General features: G+C 46.5%; 1 non-coding gene across 1 annotated transcript; it reads left to right on the forward strand.

Annotated features, from left to right (window-relative positions):
- The first annotated feature begins 17,886 nt into the window (after positions 1-17,886).
- On the forward strand, positions 17,887-17,988 carry LOC128775769 (U6 spliceosomal RNA). The gene has a single exon (XR_008420746.1). It is a non-coding gene; the product is annotated as a U6 spliceosomal RNA (small nuclear RNA).
- Positions 17,989-18,195: the final 207 nt, after the last annotated feature.

Here is an 18,195-nt window from a genome sequence, read left to right on the forward strand (position 1 = left end):
AACACATTCTTAACAACTGCCTAATAGTCTTAGAGCAGTACAGTTTGGCTGTAAGAAAACACCCAGCTTGTTTTGTGCAATCGATACACTGAACTATCTGAGCATAATGGGAATGTCACATTTGCTGATGCGTGATTTCTTCTGCAAGAAATGCTAGGTGACAGAAAACTGCACGCTGCCGAAATGAGTCACAGAAGGATCCATGAGCCGCACACAGGTGCACGCCTCAGACATCCTCCAGGGATCTCAGCCACTGTTGCACGGCAAGCCACACCCTTGCAGGGGATGTAACACTTTCAAAGATAGGTGACACTCCAGCAAGAAGAGATCTGCCCAGTCTACATTTCACTTTTGCACACTAAATGCCTGCACCTCTTTTGCTGGATAGCTCATTCCAAAACTCTGGGACAGGAAAATCACAAGTAGTTGAGACATTTAAGGAGACATTGAAACTTCTCAAATGCAAGAGAATCACATTTCCTTCTGACATTAAAAAGGTTCTGAACACTCCTGTGGGAGGATCTGATTAACACAACAGGAGGAAAAGAATAACAAAATTGGGATGCCAGGAGGTGGCGCCTGGCACGCAGCTGGGAGCCTGGCAGCCCAGATGTAGCCTTCTGGAGAAGTGACAATCCCTCAACAATGTGGAGGCTTGGAGACAGGGCCAGGCAGGAGAAGGGAGGTCTTAGTGGACCCACAGCAACCCAGAAAACTGAAGAGTCACTTTCTGCATCTCCCACTCACTCCCCAACATACGCTAGCTGTTCTCAATCCTTGGGCTGCACAGGAATCACCCAAGATGTTCTGAAAATGTAAATGTGGGGCACCTGTGTGGCTCAATCCCTTAAGTGACCAACTTTTGATTTCAACTCCGGTGGTGATCTCACGGTTGTGAGATCGAGCCCCGAGTTGGGCTCCACACTGGATGTGGGAGCCTGTTAAAGATTCTCTCTCTCGGGGCGCCTGGGTGGCTCAGTCGGTTGAGCGTCGGACTTCAGCTCAGGTCACAATCTCGCCGTCCGTGAGTTCGAGCCCCACGTCAGGCTCTGGGCTGATGGCTCAGAGCCTGGAGCCTGCTTCCGATTCTGTGTCTCCCTCTCTCTCTGCCCCTTCCCTGTTCATGCTCTGTCTTTCTCTGTCTCAAAAATAAATAAATGTTAAAAAAAAAATTTAAAAAAAAATAAAAGGAAATCTATCTAAAAAAAAAAAAAAAAAGATTCTCTCTCTCCTTCTCCCTCTGCCCCTCCCCAGCTCATGCACCTGCATTCTCTCTCTCTCTCTCTCTCTCAAAAAAAAAAATAATAATAATAAAGAAAATGTAAATGTAACAATGGACCCCAACACAAGATTCAGGCTAACAAAATCTGCGTTATAAGCCACATCCCAGGAGATCCTGATGTGGGCGTGGTCCTTAGGTCTCCGCGATAATGATTTTAGAAGAAACCAGCATATTTTACAACTTTTGGTTTGAGCACATTGGTAACTAAACTTGAAGCTCACCTCTCAGTTCACAAAAGGCTTTCAAATCGAAGGTCTTATTTGAGACTCAGAATTACCCTTTTATAAAGGTGGAAACTGAGGGGTCATGCCAACCTACCGCCAGAGTCTTCTGTTTCCAAAGCGCCAGGCAGCCTCTCCAGGGCCCCGGGGTCAAAGCAAGACCAGGCATGGGTTACCTCGATGGTTCTCCAAACACGAGAACCAAATCACCTGGGAATTTGTTACAAGTGCAGTTTTGCGCCCCCCCCCCCCCCCCCCCCCCCCCCCCCCCCCCCCCGCCCCATGGTTCTGGAGACTCTGGAGTGGGGCCCAGCAGCCTGTGCTTTCACAGGCCTCCTCAGGGGGCGCCAAAGCTTGAGAAGCACTGCGGGTGCTACCTCAACCAGACCCTAAAACATCATGGCACCCTCAGTATCCAGATTCTCCACCGCTGAGCAAAGCCATCAGTTGGAGGAATCTGGGGAGGGGGAACATTGCAGGAGGTTGGAGGGGTGGGCGAGGGCAAACTTGTTTCTAAACCTTTCCCTCTAGTCAAGCATAAACCAGAGCTTGGGACTGGCCTATTTTTTTCCTGCTTCTCTGAATGGTCACACTGTCCATATTTCTCCCCTTCTCCCCAGGAAGTTTATCAGATGTCAGATAAACTTTATCAGAGCCGGCCTGGTTCTCAGCCCCGCCCTTCCTTCCCACAGGCCATCTGGGTGCCGCTGACCTTCAGAGCCAGCCGCAGCAGCTGGAGTCCTGGCACGCTGTCCCTGAGAGAGAAGTCTGGAAGGAGAGCCAGAGCCAGCCCACCCTCCGGGAACTACACATCCTCTCCTTCATCTGTCTGCCTGGGTTCTACTGCTGGCTCACACTTTCTCCTTTTTCCAATCAGGCTGTTTGGCTCTTGAAAGCTGAGAATTCCCTGCCTCCCACATGGAGATAGCTGATACCTTGTCTCGTCTGCAGACCAGGCTCAAATAGCTCCTTTGTGACAGCTTTCCTGGTACCCACCCCGCCTCCTTTCCAGGAAAAGTGAGCCAGCTCTCCCTCTGGGCTCCTGTGGCATCTGGGGCTCACCTCCTAGCATTTACCTCACCCTATTCTAAGTCTGTTTACCCCCCTTGAAATCCTTTTCAGATTCCCAGTATCTATGCCTATTCCTGGCCCAAAGGAGGATGTCAGTAAACGTTCAGTGGAACGTGTTCGATGTTCCACGTGCTAGCTGGAACGACTGATTTCCTCCGAACCACAGGCTGGGACCAGTGTACCGTGCTTTCTGCATCTGGGTTCCTAGAATGTGGAGGTGGGGGGTGGGGTGCTCAGACAAATGAGGGTGAGCAAGGCGTACAGGTGAACCAGAATGTGCATCGTTGCCTTCTGGGTCTTTCCCGTATGAGGCTGAACAATTGAGACCCCCCCCCCCACCTCCGCACGCTCCCCATTCCTTTTGCCCTTTGGGAACCGGCACAGTGTCCCTGGGCTCTCTCCAAACTCAGGCTTCCAAGTCTTGCTAACTGTGGAGTAAGAGACCCCAGGCGGGTTCTCAATAAGGAAATATGTACTTCGTCCCCTGTATTGGGGCACTTTGGAGAGAGGAAGGGGCAGTATTAGCAGTGACGCCAGGACAAAGGCACAAATGGGGGAGTGTCGCAGGCAACCCGGGAGATGAGCCACGTGGCTACTTGGTCCGCTGGCTTCAGCAGCTGGGTTTGGCGGGGCTGGGCTGGGCTCAGGGAGGAGCTGGACCAGGAGCTGAGAAAGGGGTCTCAGGGCTGAGGCAGACAGCATTTTCCCATGGAAACTAGTGCCAAATTTTGAACTGTGGGCAGGCCAGCTTAGGAAGAAAATTAGGGCTGCCTGGGTGGCTCAGTCGGTTGGGTGTCTGACCCTTGATCTCAGCTCAGGTCACGATCTTACTGTTCGTGAGCTCACGGTTCACTGCGCTGACAGCGTGGAGCCTGCTTGGGATTCTCTCTCTACCGTTGTCTCTGCCTTCCTCTTCTTTCTCAGCGGGCTACCCTGCAATACCCCTTCCCTCATTTCCCAGATGCTCAGGGACCCCAGGAAGCCACCCAACCTAACTATAACCCCCAACCTGCCTAGCTCTTCGGTTAGCACTTTCACACACTTAATCTCTTTGGGGCCACATGGTGGCTTCCTGGTGGGAGGTGGTATGGAATGACTGGGTGTCTGTCCCAGAAACACAGGACCCAGCAGAGTGTGAACAAAAGGAATTCTGTGTATATAAACATACACTCTCCCACACTGGGCAGTCTTTTACATGATTAACCAGAATGCTTACCATTTACTACCTTACTGCATCAAGTTCAAGGGTGAAGTTATTCCCACGACAAAAGGATTCCCCATATTTCAAAAGGGTCCTTTTAAGAAGCAGCTCCTCTTGGGGTGCCTGGGTGGCTCAGTCATCTAAGTGTCTGACTCTTGATTTCAGCTCAGGTTCACGAGATCAAGCCCCGAGACAGGCTCTGTGCTGACAGGTTCTGTGCTGAGCCTGCTTGGGAATCTCTCTCCCTTTCTCTCTGTCCCTCCCCTGCTCACACCCTCTCTCTCTCTCTCTCTCTCTCCCTCTCTCTCTCAAAATAAATAAACTTTAAAAAAACAGCAGATTGTTATGTTTACACTTATAGATTGTTAAATGCTTAACAGAGGGAGAAACCAAAGGCGCCTGTGTGGCTCAGTCGGTTAAGCAACCGACTCTTAATTTCGACTCAGGTTATGATGTCACAGTGGTGAAACCGAGCTCTAAGTCTACACCCAGCATGGAGCCTGCTTAAGATTCTCTCCATCTCCCCCTGCCCCACTCCCCAGAGCGCTGCTCTCTCTTTCCCTCTCTCTCTCAGAAACACACAAACAAAAGCAAAAAAAGGAGAAACCAAAAGCTGAAGTATTCCAACCTGCCACTTATTAAACATAAATACAAATTCAGATAAATTTAACCTGCCATTATTAAAGCAGTGTTTTTATATGTTTATCTCTTAAATGGTCAATTTGCCAATAATGTTTTTTACTTTACTAGGAAGTAAGCTAAAATGCCAGATGTTCAGGTCAGCTCTAACCCAGGGAGAGTTAGGTGACTGGCCCTCCTTCACACGTAGAAGGAGGCCGACCCGGGACTCTGACTCAGTCTCCCCAGGCTCACCCCACCTCCTGGCGAGGGCTGCCTGAGCACCGAATTCCAGCCTCCAGCCCTTCGTACCCTTGGTGCCCTGGCCACTTCCTTGGGTTTTTTCTGGTGAGCCAGAGTGGGAAGAACATAGTGTCAGCAGAGGACCCTGCTTCCCCATTCACGACTGGAGACTCATTTCAGGGCACACCTCTTACTCACTACATCTGGGCCTTTCTCTGAATGTGCGCAGCTCCTTTCCACCTCAGGGCCTTTTCCCAGGTATGGAAAGTTCTTGTCCTTACTGGATTATCGGTGGAATCTCTCCCTGTATGGAAACTGAAAACCTCATACGTGCTTTTGACCATCACCTGTCTGGTTTATGACTCTCCTCGGCACTTAGTATCTGGCATTTAATAAGTACTCGTGAAATGACCCAGTCTTTAGATATGCCCTGTCAGTTGCAGTAGAAGCTTCTGCAGCGGCCACCCAACTGGGGAAGCTTCCAACACCACCATGCAGTTTGGGACTGCTCTGGAATTCTGAGTTATCTTTGTACCACCATGAAATTAAAAGCCAAGGGGACACATTATTAAGTCACCATAAACATTCTAAATAATTGTTTACAAACAAAAGAGACAAGTAAAATTTCTGAAAGATACTGAATTTCTGAAGAGTAACTCACTTATTTCCTCTGCAGAGAATCATTTAAAGACCTCCCTGCCGGAAGATATTGTTTACAAGGGCAATCAAAGAGGGGCACCTGGGTGGCTCAGTGGGTTAAGCGTCCAACTTCAGCTTGGGTCATGATATCACAGTTCGTGAGTTTGAGCCCCACATCGGGCTCTGTGCTGACAGCTCAGAGCCTGGAGTCTTGCTTCAGATTCTGCGTCTCCCTCTCTCTCTGCCCCTCCCCTGCTCCCACTCTGTCTCTGTCTCTGTCTCATTCTCAAAAACAAGCATTAAAAAAAAAAAAAAAAGGCAACCGAAGATATAAGCTACTAAGGAATAAACTTAAAAATAAAGGTGTCCAGGGGCTCCTGAGTGGCTCAGTCGGTTAAGCATTCGACTTCAGCTCAGGTCATGATCTCGTGATTCATGAGTTCACGCCCCGAGTAGGGCTCTGTGCTGACAGCTTGGAGCCTGGAGTCTGTTTCAGATTCTGTGTCTCCTTCTCTCTCTGCCCCTTGCCCCCTCACACACACACTCTGTCTCTCTCAAAAATAAATAAACATTAAAAAAAAAAAAGATTTAGACACTCAGCTGACTGAGGAGGCACTCAGGGGCCCGTGGTTGCTCATATTTTTCTATTTCTTGACTTGCATGGTATTTATACAAGTGTGTTCCCTTTGAGATATTTGATCAAACTGTCCACTTATAATGTGGGCACTTCCTGCATACAAAATATACTTTAATCTAAAAGTTTGTCTTTTACAAATTATGTGCATTTCCTTTGACCTTGCAATTTGACATTTATGGCTTTTCCCCCTAAGGAAACAATAATAAAAACACCCAAAGATGTACAAAAAAGGCATTGAAGCACTATTTATAAAAAAATAAAAATTAGAAACAATCTAACTGTCTAATGATAGGGGAACCAGATGAATAATTTAGAAGACATGCCTATACTGAGATACTATCCAGCCAGCTGTAAATGACACAGATCTACATTTATTGGCCTAGAAAAAAGCTCACTACAAAGGCTCAGATGACGAAAGCTGGTAGATATACTGATATTTTCAGATATGACACTAAAATGTTTTCTGCAGTAACTTTGGATGGAGGATTATTTGATTGTTTTTGTATTTGCCTCAATGTACTTTCTACCTTTTCTATAAAATCCATGTCTTTAAAAAGATATTTACTCATTTTATTCATATTAAGACAGCCCAAGTAGACTACTTGCCTCTCCTAAGAACGTAGACTCTGTGTATTGATCCAGAATGGTGTTCCAGGCCCAACCACATATTAGCCATGCTACTTTTGAGGTGTTGGCTCAACTTAAGAGCTTCCTTTTCCGGACCCACAAAAATGAAGATAATTGTGTTTAGAGGATTTTAAATATTTCAGTATACGTAAAGCATTTATCATTGGCTGACTCACAAAAGACACTGATAAATGTCACTGCCCTGCTTCTGCTGTGTTCAAGGCACTTGATATCAGAATTTTGATTTTAGATACAACAATACTTTCAACAGAGGCTCAGTGTTCCAGGGGATTAGAAAATAGCCCACAGGGGAGCCTGCGTGGCTCAGTTGGTTAAGCGTCCGGCTTCGGCTCAGGGGTTCGTGGATTCGAGCTCTCAGCATAGAGCTTACCTCAGATCCTCTGTCTCCCTCTCTCTCTGCCACTCTCCAGCTTGTGCTCTCTCTCTCTCTCTCTCAAAAATAAATAAACATTTAAAAAAACGAATGGGGTGCCTGGGTAGCTCAGTGGGTTGAATGTCCAGCTCGTGTTTTCTGTTCAGGTCATGATCTCACAGTTTGTGGATTTGAGCCCAGCATTGGGCTCCGTCTGGCAGCCTGGGATTCTCCTGGGATTCTCCAAGAATCCTGCTTGGGATTCTCTCTCTCCCTCTCTGCCCCTACTCACTTGCTCTGTCTCTCACTCAAAAATAAATAGATTAACTTAAGAAGAAAAGAAAAGCAAATGTTTAAAAAAAAAAAGAATAAACTTTTTTAAAAAAGAAAGTAGCCTACAATCTCTTTTGTTCTTATGAATTGTTTTTGTTTTTTTCACTTTGTGTCAGCAGTTTTTGATCAAAATTGTTGACAGTTCCTGGGCCTTATGCCATCAGGAGGGCAAAATTAATGCGGTTGTCGGGTGAGGGCAGAACATTCTTGTTTATCCCCGTCAACGGGTGGAGTTGCTACGCTTGTGCTCCAAGTTTGATATCGGAAGGGTCAGCAGCCCAAAGGACTTGGAAATAGCTCTGGCAACACCACAGACTTGAGCCAGCAGAGGTCAGAGTCCCCAGAGAAGAGCAGCCGGGCTTCTTGACCGCGTCTCTCCATCCAGGATCCATAACCCAGTGACCTCACGCAGACAGAGCGTGGCACACCCAACTGTCCCTGGCTCTGAAGCGTCAGCCTCCTAAGTGTCTTGTTCCCAATAATTGAAACCAGGAGGCCAGGCCACAGGCATAAGCACAGCATTTGGGCGGTACAGGGAGACCCAAGGGCCCTCCCAAATGTCACTCTGTGCCCCCACATGGTAAGAGGTGCCTTCTCAAACATGACAAGTCCTGGTACAACCCCAATGTCTTACTGATGTCCCAAAGGAGACAAATGCAGTGATCAGAAGCTTGCCAGAACATGAAGCATGTTAGAAGATGAAAACTACATACCGTATGAAACAGAAGTTCATTTATGCTGGGACAGTGTAAACATGGAGAGTTTTTCATTAAGATAGGACCCAGAAGCAAGTCAACTGTGACACCTTCCTGTGACGAGACCACCCCGGTGGGGGAGGAGAGGTGTGCGAATAATCCTATTTCATCCATTGAAATAGCTACCCCATTTCCTCACCTCTCCCAACAACAATAACCCCGGCTAAGACTTACATCCCTCTTACTAACACTTCGTTACACTGACTCGTTTACTCCCCATGATGACTTAGCAGGCGGGCAGCTTTCAGGTGACAACACTGAGGTCATCAACTGATGAGAGTGGGCCACACAAACGATCCTTCTCGTGCCCCTTTCAGCCACGTTTGTGGTCGGGCTGAAGACCAGTCTCCCCCAGCCAGGGCTCTTGATCAGATCAGAGCTGCCTGAACTTCATCCACCCCTGAGATGGCTTCCTGCCACCAGTCAAGATTGGTGACACTGGGGTGCCTGTGGCTGTCTGGGGCTGCCATCACTGAGACTGCCGGACAGACTCCCAATCCCAGTGACGGGCCACCTGGGTGGAGTCTCACTTCATTGTCCCACTGAGGCTGCTTCTACTAGTTTGGCAGGAGGGGAGGCTGCTGATGCCTCAGATCCAACAGTGATTCTCAATTTTGGGGGCTGCCCATTGGAAGTGCTTGGGGAACATTTAAGAATGCATTAGCCAGCGGCACCTGGGTGGCTCAGTCAGTTAACTCTCTCACTTCGGCTCAGGTCATGATCTCATGGCTCATGAGTTCGAGGCCTTGCATCGGGTTCGCGGCTGTTGCACGGAGCCCACTTAGGATCCTCTGTCCCCCCTCTCTCTGCCCCTCCCCTGCTTGTGCGCGCTCTCTCTCAAAAAAAAAAAAAAAAAAAAGTCCATTGGCCAGCCACACTGTGGACTAATTGCACCAGAATCCCTGGGGGCAAAGCCCAGATATCAGTATTTTTTAAAACTCCCAGATGAGCTACAGTTGGAATCCACTGTTAGCTGTCACTGACTAGAAAGGGGAAGACCAGACCTCCTTGACAATGGTCTTGGGACTAAACTGTTAGAAAAGCCAATACAGGACGATGATCCAGCCTCCCTTCTTTTCAATTTGTGTATTCAAAGTATAAAACTTCTAAATGGGCTGGTTATCACATTATTCCTTCAAACTAGGAAGGCTTGAATAGAAGAGCCCTCAGGCTAGACCAGAAAGAACAGTCACAGAAAGACCTTTTTTTTTTCCTCTTCAAATTTTAAGTAATCTCCACACCCAGTGTGGGGCTCGAACTAATGAGCCTGAGATCAAGAGTCAAAAGCTCCTCTGACTGAGCCAGGCAAGTGCCCCCCCAGAATGACCATTTTTAAACAAATATTTATTGAGTATCTACTCTCTGCCAGATACTGTGCTTGATACTAGCAAAGACAGGCAAACAGACAGGCAATTACAGTTCAGTATGATATCTATGATGGAAAAGAATACTACGAAACTCTAGAATAAAGACAAAATTTTGTCAGAAAAAATCCAGATGATGAAGGATATTGATTTCTTTCAGGCTATTGCATTAGGAGTAGTCCCCAGATGTGACGGTTGGAGTATCTAGGCAGGGCGGTTTTGCCTCGGACTTCTGTAGGGAGGAGCAGACAGGTTACAGGTGTGGGGGACTTACACTTGGGATTGTTTTTGCATTTAGGGGACATCTCAGTCAGCGAAACAGGAAATGTTTATCTTTGAGTCCAGCTAGTTTCAAGGGGACAGTTTTTTTTTTTTTAATTAAAAACAATTTTTTTTTTTTTTAACGTTTATTCACCTTTGAGAGACAGAGGCAGACAGAGCATGAGCTGGGAAAGGACAGAGAGAGAGGGAGACACAGAATCCAAAGCAGGCTCCAGGCTCTGAGCTGTCAGCACAGAGCCCGATGTGGGGCTCAAACTCACGAACTGTGAGATCATGACCTGAGCGGAAAGTCAGACGCTCAACTGACTGAGCCACCCAGGTGCTCCGGGGACAAACAGTTCTAAGCTAATCACTCATGAGACAAAGAACGGGATACCGGCCAAAGGCAAAAGGGTCTATGTCTGGCCTTGTCACTCTTAACCAAGATTTTGTGTATGTCTACACATGCTTTTTTCTTCTCTCTTTCTTTAGCTGGTAAAATTTCAAATACATGCAAAGATAGAGGGAATAGTATGATGAATTCTCAAATAGCGACGGTGCAATTTCATCAAGTATCAAAATTTGGCCAATCTTGATCATTTATCCGTCTTTACTTCTGTTATTTCAACATATTTCAAGACAAATTCTAGACATTGTGTCACTTCACTCCTTACACACTTTGATGCTAACCTGTAAATTGTATTTAGCCAATACCTGGGGTTTAGGAAGGCTTCCTAGAAGAAGCAACATCTAAGTTGAGATGTGAAGGGCAGGTAACAAATAGCCTGGTGAAAATGTAGGTGGCGGAGCTGAATCAACGAGCAGGATATGTTCTACACAGAGAGAGGAGCATGTGCTAAGACTTTGAGGTACGTTTTGAGGACAAAGGGATCCATGAGTGAAGTCATATGATATTTGTCTTTCTCTGACTAATTTCACTTAGCATAATACCTTCCAGTTCCATCCACGTAGTTGCAAATGGCAAGATTTCATTCTTTTTGATTGCTGAGTAATACTCCATTGTATATATATACCACATCTTCTTTATCCATCCATCCTTCGATGGACATTTGAGCTCTTTCCATACTTTGGCTGTTGATAGCGCTGCTATAAACATGGGGGTGCGTGTGTCCCTTCAAAACAGCACACCTGTATCCCTTGGATAGATACCTAGTAGTGCAATTGCTGGGTTATAAGGTAGTTCTACTTTTAATTTTTTGAGGAACCTCCATACTGTTTTCCAGAGTGGCTGCACCAGCTTGCATTACCACCAACATTGCAAAAGAGATCCTCTTTCTCCACATCCTCGCGAAATCTGTTGTTGCCTGAATTGTTAATTTTAGCCATTCTGACAGGTATAAGGTGGTATCTCATTGTGGTTTTGATTTGTATTTCCCTGATGATGAGTGATGTGGAGCATTTTTTCATGTGTCAGTTGGCCATCTGGATATCTTCCTTGGAGAATTGTCTATTCATGTCTTTTGCCCATTCCTTCACTGGATTATTTGTTTTTTGGGTGTTGAATTTGATTTAAGTTCTTTATAGATTTTTTCTTCTCCCATTCTGTCAGTTGCCTTTTAGTTTTGCTGATTGTTTCCTTTGCTGGGCAGAAGCTTTTTATTTTGTTGAAGTCCCAGTAGTTCATTTTTGCTTTTGTTTTCCTTGCCTCCAGAGACATGTTGAGTAAGAAGTTGCTGTGACCAAGATCAAAGCCTTGCCCGTTTTCCCCTTGAGGATTTTGATGGCTTCCTGACTTACATTGAGGTTTTTCATCCATTTTGAGTTTATTTTTGTGTATGGTGTAACAAAGTGGTCCAGGTTCATTTTTCTGCATGTCACTGTCCAGTTTTCCCAGCATCACTTGCTGAAGAGACTGTCTTCATTCCATTGGATATTCTTTCCTGCTTTGCCAAAGAGGAGTTGGCCATATGTTTGTGGGTCCATTTCTGTGTCCTCTATTCTGTTCCATTGAGCTGAGTGTCTATTCTTGTGTACCATACCAGTACCATACTGTCTTGATGATTACAGCTTTGTAGTATAGCTTTAAGTCCGGGATTGTGATGCCTCCTGCTTTGGTTTTCTTTTTCAAGATTGCTTTGGCTATTTGAGGTCTTTCTGGTTCCATACAAATTTTAGGACTATTTGTTATAGCTCTGTGAAGAATGCTGGTCTTATTTTGATAGGGATTGCATTGAATATGTAGATTGCTTTGGGAAGTATCGACATTTTAACAGTATTTGTTCTTCCTATCCAGGAGCATGGAATCTTTTTCCATTTCTTTGTGTCTTCTTCAATTTCCTTCATAAGCTTTCTTTAGTTTTCAGTGTACATAGACTTTTCACCTCTTTGGTTAGATTTATTCCTAGGTATTTAATGGTTTTTGGTATAATTATAAATGGGATCAATTCCTTGATTTCTCTTTCTGTTGCTTCATTTTTGGTAAATAGGAATGCAACCGATTTCTGTGCATTGATTTTTATATCCTGCAACTTTGCTGAATTCATGATTCAGTTCTAGCAGTTTTTTGGTGGGATCTTTTGGGTTTTCCATATAGAGTATGATGTCATCTGAGAAGAGTGAAAGTTTGACCTCTTCTTGGCTGATTTGGATGCCTTTTATTTCTTTGTGTTGTCTGATTGCAGAGGCTAGGACTTCCAATACTATGTTGAATAACAGTGGCAAGAATGGACATCCCTGTCTTGTTCCTGACCTTAGGGGGAAAGTTCTGTTTTTCCCCATTGAGGATGATATTAGTGTTGGGTCGTTCATATATGGCTTTTATGATCTCTAGGTATTATCCTTCTATCCCTACTTTCTTGAGGGTTTTTATCAAGAAAGGATGCTGTATTTTGTCTAATGCTTTCTCTGCATCTACTGAGAGGATCATAAGGTTCTTGTCCTTTCTTTTATTGATGTGATGAATCACGTTAATTGTTTTGCAGATATTGAACCAGCCCTGCATCCCAGGTATAAATCCCACTTGGTCGTGGTGAATAATTTTTTTAATGTATTGTTGGATCCAGTTGGCTAATATCTTGTTGGGGATTTTTGCATCCATGTTCATCAGGGAAATTGGTATATAGTTCTAGGTCCACGTTCTTGAATGGAAGAATGAGGACATTGCACAGTACACAGTTGAGTCCACAGGTCAGGAGGGAGATGAGCTGGCAACAGAGATTTGGGAACAGTCTGCAGACATGTACTTGAGAGGGAAAGTGAGCTTAGGCCAGTAACCAGAGGGATGCCAATATTTAAGTGCCCGGCAGAGAAGTCACATTACACCTTGGTATCATTTCCTTAAGCTTCATGATCGCATTCGTTCATTATTTTTCTGGCACCCAACTGTGCTCCTATAGTAAAAACTACAAAACTGTTAATTATGGCAAAGTCTGTGGCCTTGTCCATGGGGATAGTGAGGACAGGAGGAATCTACAAGATAGTAGCAGGTTGGGGTAGTGCAGGGGATAGTAAAGTGATCAGGATGAGGGAGAAGCAAACAGAGTCCCTAAGAATTACAGAAATGGCGGGGTGGAGTGGTGGGGAGAAGCACAGGAAGCCAGATTAGCCAAAGAGGGACAGAGTTAACAGAATAAGCATGAGACCCAATACAGAATATGCATTTAACAAATATTCATTTTATTTTTTAAAAAAATTTTAATTTTTTTTTTTTTATTTTTGAGAGAGAGAGAGCACAAGTGGGGAAGGGGCAGAGAGAGAGGGAGACACAGAATCCGAAGCAGGCTCCAGGCCCTTTGTTAGCACAGAACCCAAGGCCCAGGAAAGGGGGGGGGGGGGGGGGGGGAGGAGGGGGAGGGAGGGAAGGGGGTGGGGAAGGGGGCCTGGAACTCACCAACTGTGAGATCATAAACCTGAGCTGAAGTCGGACACTCAACTGCCTGAGCCACCCAGATGCTCCAAAAATTCATTTTACTAAAAATTAATTTAAAACACTATAATGACCATTTATTAAGTGCCATGTGCTTGATATCTTTTCTCCATGATTTCACGTGATTCTGGGGACACTCCACTGAATCGCTTTTCAGCCCCCGAATGAGGAAATGGAGGCTCTGAAAGATCACCCAGTGTCTTGCCGGTTAGAAACGCTGGAAATGACCTATGTTCTGACTCAGCCACTTGTCAAATTGGGACCTGGGGCAAGTCCCTTCATCCTGACACCTGGCAGTTGAGAGACCCCCAGCTTGGAACCACAGGCCCAGAGGGGCTCTAATGCCCCTGCACTCCCGCTCTGCAAGCCAAACCTCAATATCCCTATTTTACAGATGAGGAAACTGAGGCCAGAGACAACGCCAGGTCTAGAATCCAGTCTCCTCTAGTTAATAAGAACCTCTAATTTTGAAGCTGAAGCTGCTTTTGGGCCATCGCGGACAGTTCCTTCTCTCCGGATCCACACAGGAAAAACATGCCCAGAGGAGATGCCACTGTGAGACAGACAAAGCTGGAGACCAGCACATTCGCGGTCCCGCTGGTGGCTGGACGCCCGCCTCCCTCACCGCGCTTCCCTTCTGCGGTGGTGCGGCGGAGCCAGAGAGGGGAAGATCCGGTTTCCGGTTTCCAGACACTGCGGGCGTAGCCGCCTCTGCCGGGGGGATCCCGTCTGCTAGAGCAGACCGGGGGAGGTCCAAGTTGGTTCCTCCCTTGCCAGGCTGCAGTCGCCACGGAGACCGCCTCCCAGGACTCCGGGGACCACAGCTCCCCTCCTTCCCACGCAAGGGGGAGAGGAAATTTCAACCAATGAGATAGCGGGATTCCTGTGACGTCGCCGGTAGCTGGGTGAGCGTTGGCCGAGAGCAGAGCTCCGCGGAGATTGGAGCCTCTGGGCAGGGGTTGGGAAGGATGGTGCGGGATGAGGAGTAAAATGGGAGTCCAAGAGTCACAGCTTACTCTCCTGCTGGGTGTCTCACAGTCACTCCTCTCGTGTTCGCCCCAGATGCACCTGCCCCCCCACCCCCACCTGCTCCTCCTGCCTTGGGTTTCCACGCGGTGGCCGTCGGGTGGGGGAGGATGGGAGAGGAGCATGGTCAGAGAAGCCCTCGCTAAGAAATCCGGTTGCTGACTTTTGCTTCCGCCTGGAAAGGCTGAATGGGGTTCAGGTAGCAACGGGAGGTAAGGGTGGGAGGACTTTTCTCGATGGGGAGGGTGGAGGAGGGACACAGAAGTCTGGACACAGAAGTCTACTCAGCTAACTGAGGTGTACATGGGGGAGGGAAGGGATTGGCCGGAGCCGAGTCATATGAAGCCTGTCTCCACTTCCTCCTGCTGGAGGTGGCCAGCAGACAGTGGAAAATGTGGGTCTGTAAGCCTCAGAGGCCAGAGTGGACATTCCTATGTGACAGGCATCTCCTCACTGGTATTTGTGGTTGGGGTGAGGAAGGGGGGTGTCTTTGTCAACCATTCGTTGGGCCCAGAAGGTTCTGGGGCTGTTCCTTAGAAGGCTGGCGCAAACCAGAACTTGGCTCAACCCAGCTTGGAGGGGGTCCCTGGAGGGAAGTCAATCATTCCTCCGCCCCTCCCTTTCTCAGTAGATGTTAAGGGCCAGCTGTGAGGCAGGCCTTGTTCCAAGAACTGGGGATACAGTAATGCATAAGACCACAAAGTTCCTGCCCTCAAGGAGGTAATATTCTAGGGCACATTCGAACCTGCTGGAAAGACTCTAATACCTAGACTCTGCTCTATAAGTGATCGTTGTACTGAACATAGTGAAGAGATCATGACCAGACGTGGCCCTATTTTTTTTTTAAATTTCAGCTTTGTTGAGGTATAATCGACATATACAATTTTAAGATATTTGAAGTGTACATTTCAGTGATTTGATATATGTATTCATGGAAGGATTCCCCCATTTAGTTAATTAACATATTCACCACTCTTTCTTTCTTTTCTTTCTTTCTTTCTTTCTTTCTTTCTTTCTTTCTTTCTTTCTTTCTTTCTTTCTTTCATGAGAGAACATTTACAGTATACTCTCCTAGCAAATTTCGATTATACAATACAGTATTTTCAACTGTAGTCACCATGTTTTATATTAGGTCCTCAGAACTTACTCATAGTTTATCTTATGGCTGAAAGTTTATACCCCTTTACCAGCCTCTCCCTATTTCCCCCACATCCCAGCCCCTGGCAACCAATTTTCTACTCTGTTTCTATGAGTTTGACTTTTTTTTTTTTTAAGATTCCACCTATAGGGGCACCTGGGTGGCTCAGTTGGTTGAGCATCCGATGACTCTTGATTTTGGCTTAGGTCATGGTCCCAGGGTTGTGGGATTGAGCCCCGCATCAGGATCCATGGGCTTGGGTGTCTCTCTCTCTCTCTCTCTCTCTCTCTCTCTCTCCCCCTCTTCCTCTTCCCCTCTCCCCCACTCACATGCTTTCTCTCTCTCTCTCTCTCTAAAAAAAATAATAAAAATTTAATATTCCACATATAAGTGATACCATGCAGTATGTGTTTTTCACTGTCTGGGTTTTCACTAAGGAGTGTACCCTTTCTTGATGGCATCCTGGCCATATCCTGAAAACTGCCTTTCCCTAGAGCTAAGGACAGGGCCTCAGGGCCACATCTCCAGGTCCCTGGCTAGTATCCATCCCCTCCACCCAGTATGTTCTCTCCCTTTTGGTCAAATCAGAGGATTCACCTAGGAAGAACAGGGCCTGTGTTCAAGCCTCAGCCCTACCCTGAGCTGCAGTCTCAGGAAGGAGTAAGAGGGGTATGGTGTCACAGTTCGAGGGACTTGGGACTGGCCAAGGACAAACATATGATCATGAGAGGCAGTAACACACAAGTTTTAACAAGGTTGTTCTCGAACAGGATTACATTCCAGAGCAAGTCTCTGACAGCATGAGACATAAGAAGTTTAAAGCGAGCAAATGAGAGGGATCCTTCCCATCCAGAAGAGGGCGGGGATATGGGATGCAGAGAGGGGCTTACATGTTCAGCAACATGGTGGGAAGTGTCTGGGTCAAAGAGCAGCTTGGGGTCTTATAACTGTCAGGCTCTATCTTATCTCTGGCTCACAGATATGGGGTGAGCTGTGTCTTGCAAAGTATGCAAAGCAGACAGACTCTAAGTGGCTAAAAATCTGCTTGTTTGAGTTATTTTTTAAATAAGAGGGTGTCTGGGGCGCCTGGGTGGCTCAGTCGGTTGAGCGTCCGACTTCGGCTCAGGTCATGATCTTGTGGTCCTTGAGTTCGAGCCCCGCGTCGGGCTCTGTGCTGACAGCTCAGAGCCTGGAGCCTGCTTCCCATTCTGTGTCTCCCTTTCTCTCTGCCCCTCCCCCGCTCATGCTCTGTCTCTCTCTCTCTCTCTCTCTCTGTCAAAAATAAATAAACATTAAAAAAAATTTTAAATAAAATAAAATAAGAGGGTGTGTAAAAACTTGAGTTTTGTGCTGGTGGGCTCTTGAGCTAAGGGGTCTCGGCCCGCAGTGAAGAAATGAACGACCTAGGGACCCATACACAAAGGCCATCTTTTGCTCATTTATGGAACACATGGACCAAAGGAAGACAGAAAGGTCTGCTGATGGCCTTCCTTCTGCGTGTGACCTTGTCTCAGGATCCTCTCAAAGAGTAAGCGAAGGCATCTCATTGCAGATATTTTCCACCCTCGGAGGCCTCCTGAGCCTGCTATTCGAGGTCCTTCGAGATCCGGCCCCTGCTGGCTCCTTTGCCAGCCACTAAGAATTGTAATGACACAGTGAGGAGATAGTCTCCTTAGAATACAGCTTTCCTCACATCATAATCCCACTTGAAAGCCACATCTGTCTCCAGCATCACATGTTGTCTTCTCCCAGTGTCCGTGTCTCTCTCTCTTCTTACAAGGACATCAGTCATATTGGATTAGGGCCCACCCTTAATGACTTCATCTTAAACTGATTACATCTGCAAAGATCTTATTTCCAAATGAGGTCATACTCACAGGTATGGGGGTTAGGACTTCAGCGTATCTTTGTGAGGGACATAATTCAACCCATAACACCAGGCGAGTAACTTCCTGTGAAATGAATGTGATAGAAATATATGGGAGCTTCCATAGACCTTTCTTAGGAAACAGCATGTGGGTTCCCTTTGTCTTTTCGCTGTCTCTTCCTCGATCCTGTTGCCCAGAACTGGAAATCTGATGTTGAGGCCTTGGGAGACAAAGCAACAACATGGAGGTGCCTGGGTTCTTCACAATGTGGAGCACGCTTCTAGCCCTGGATGACCAACCCGGACTTTTACGTTAACGAGAAATAAGTTTTAGTGTTCGCTTTGATATACTAAAAATCAGAACTAAAATTGGAAACCATGCAAAGATTAGCATGGCCCCTGAGCCAAGATGACATATGCAAATTCATGAAGCGTTTCATATTTTTATGGATAGATCTAGACAGTATAGTGCTAAGTGAAATAAGCCAGTTAGGGAAAGACAAATACCATCTGATTTCACTCATGTGTGGAATTTAAGAACAAAACAAGTGAACGAGGGATGGGGGTGGGAAGAGAGACCAAAAAACCCAGAATCTTAACTGTAGAGAACAAACTGGTGGTTAGCAGAGGAGGGAGGTGGGGGGGCTGGAGGA

This window comes from Panthera pardus, unplaced genomic scaffold (assembly GCF_024362965.1).
Source record: "Panthera pardus isolate Hobbes unplaced genomic scaffold, ASM2436296v1 HiC_scaffold_8, whole genome shotgun sequence".
Classification (NCBI taxonomy): Eukaryota; Metazoa; Chordata; class Mammalia; order Carnivora; family Felidae; genus Panthera; species Panthera pardus.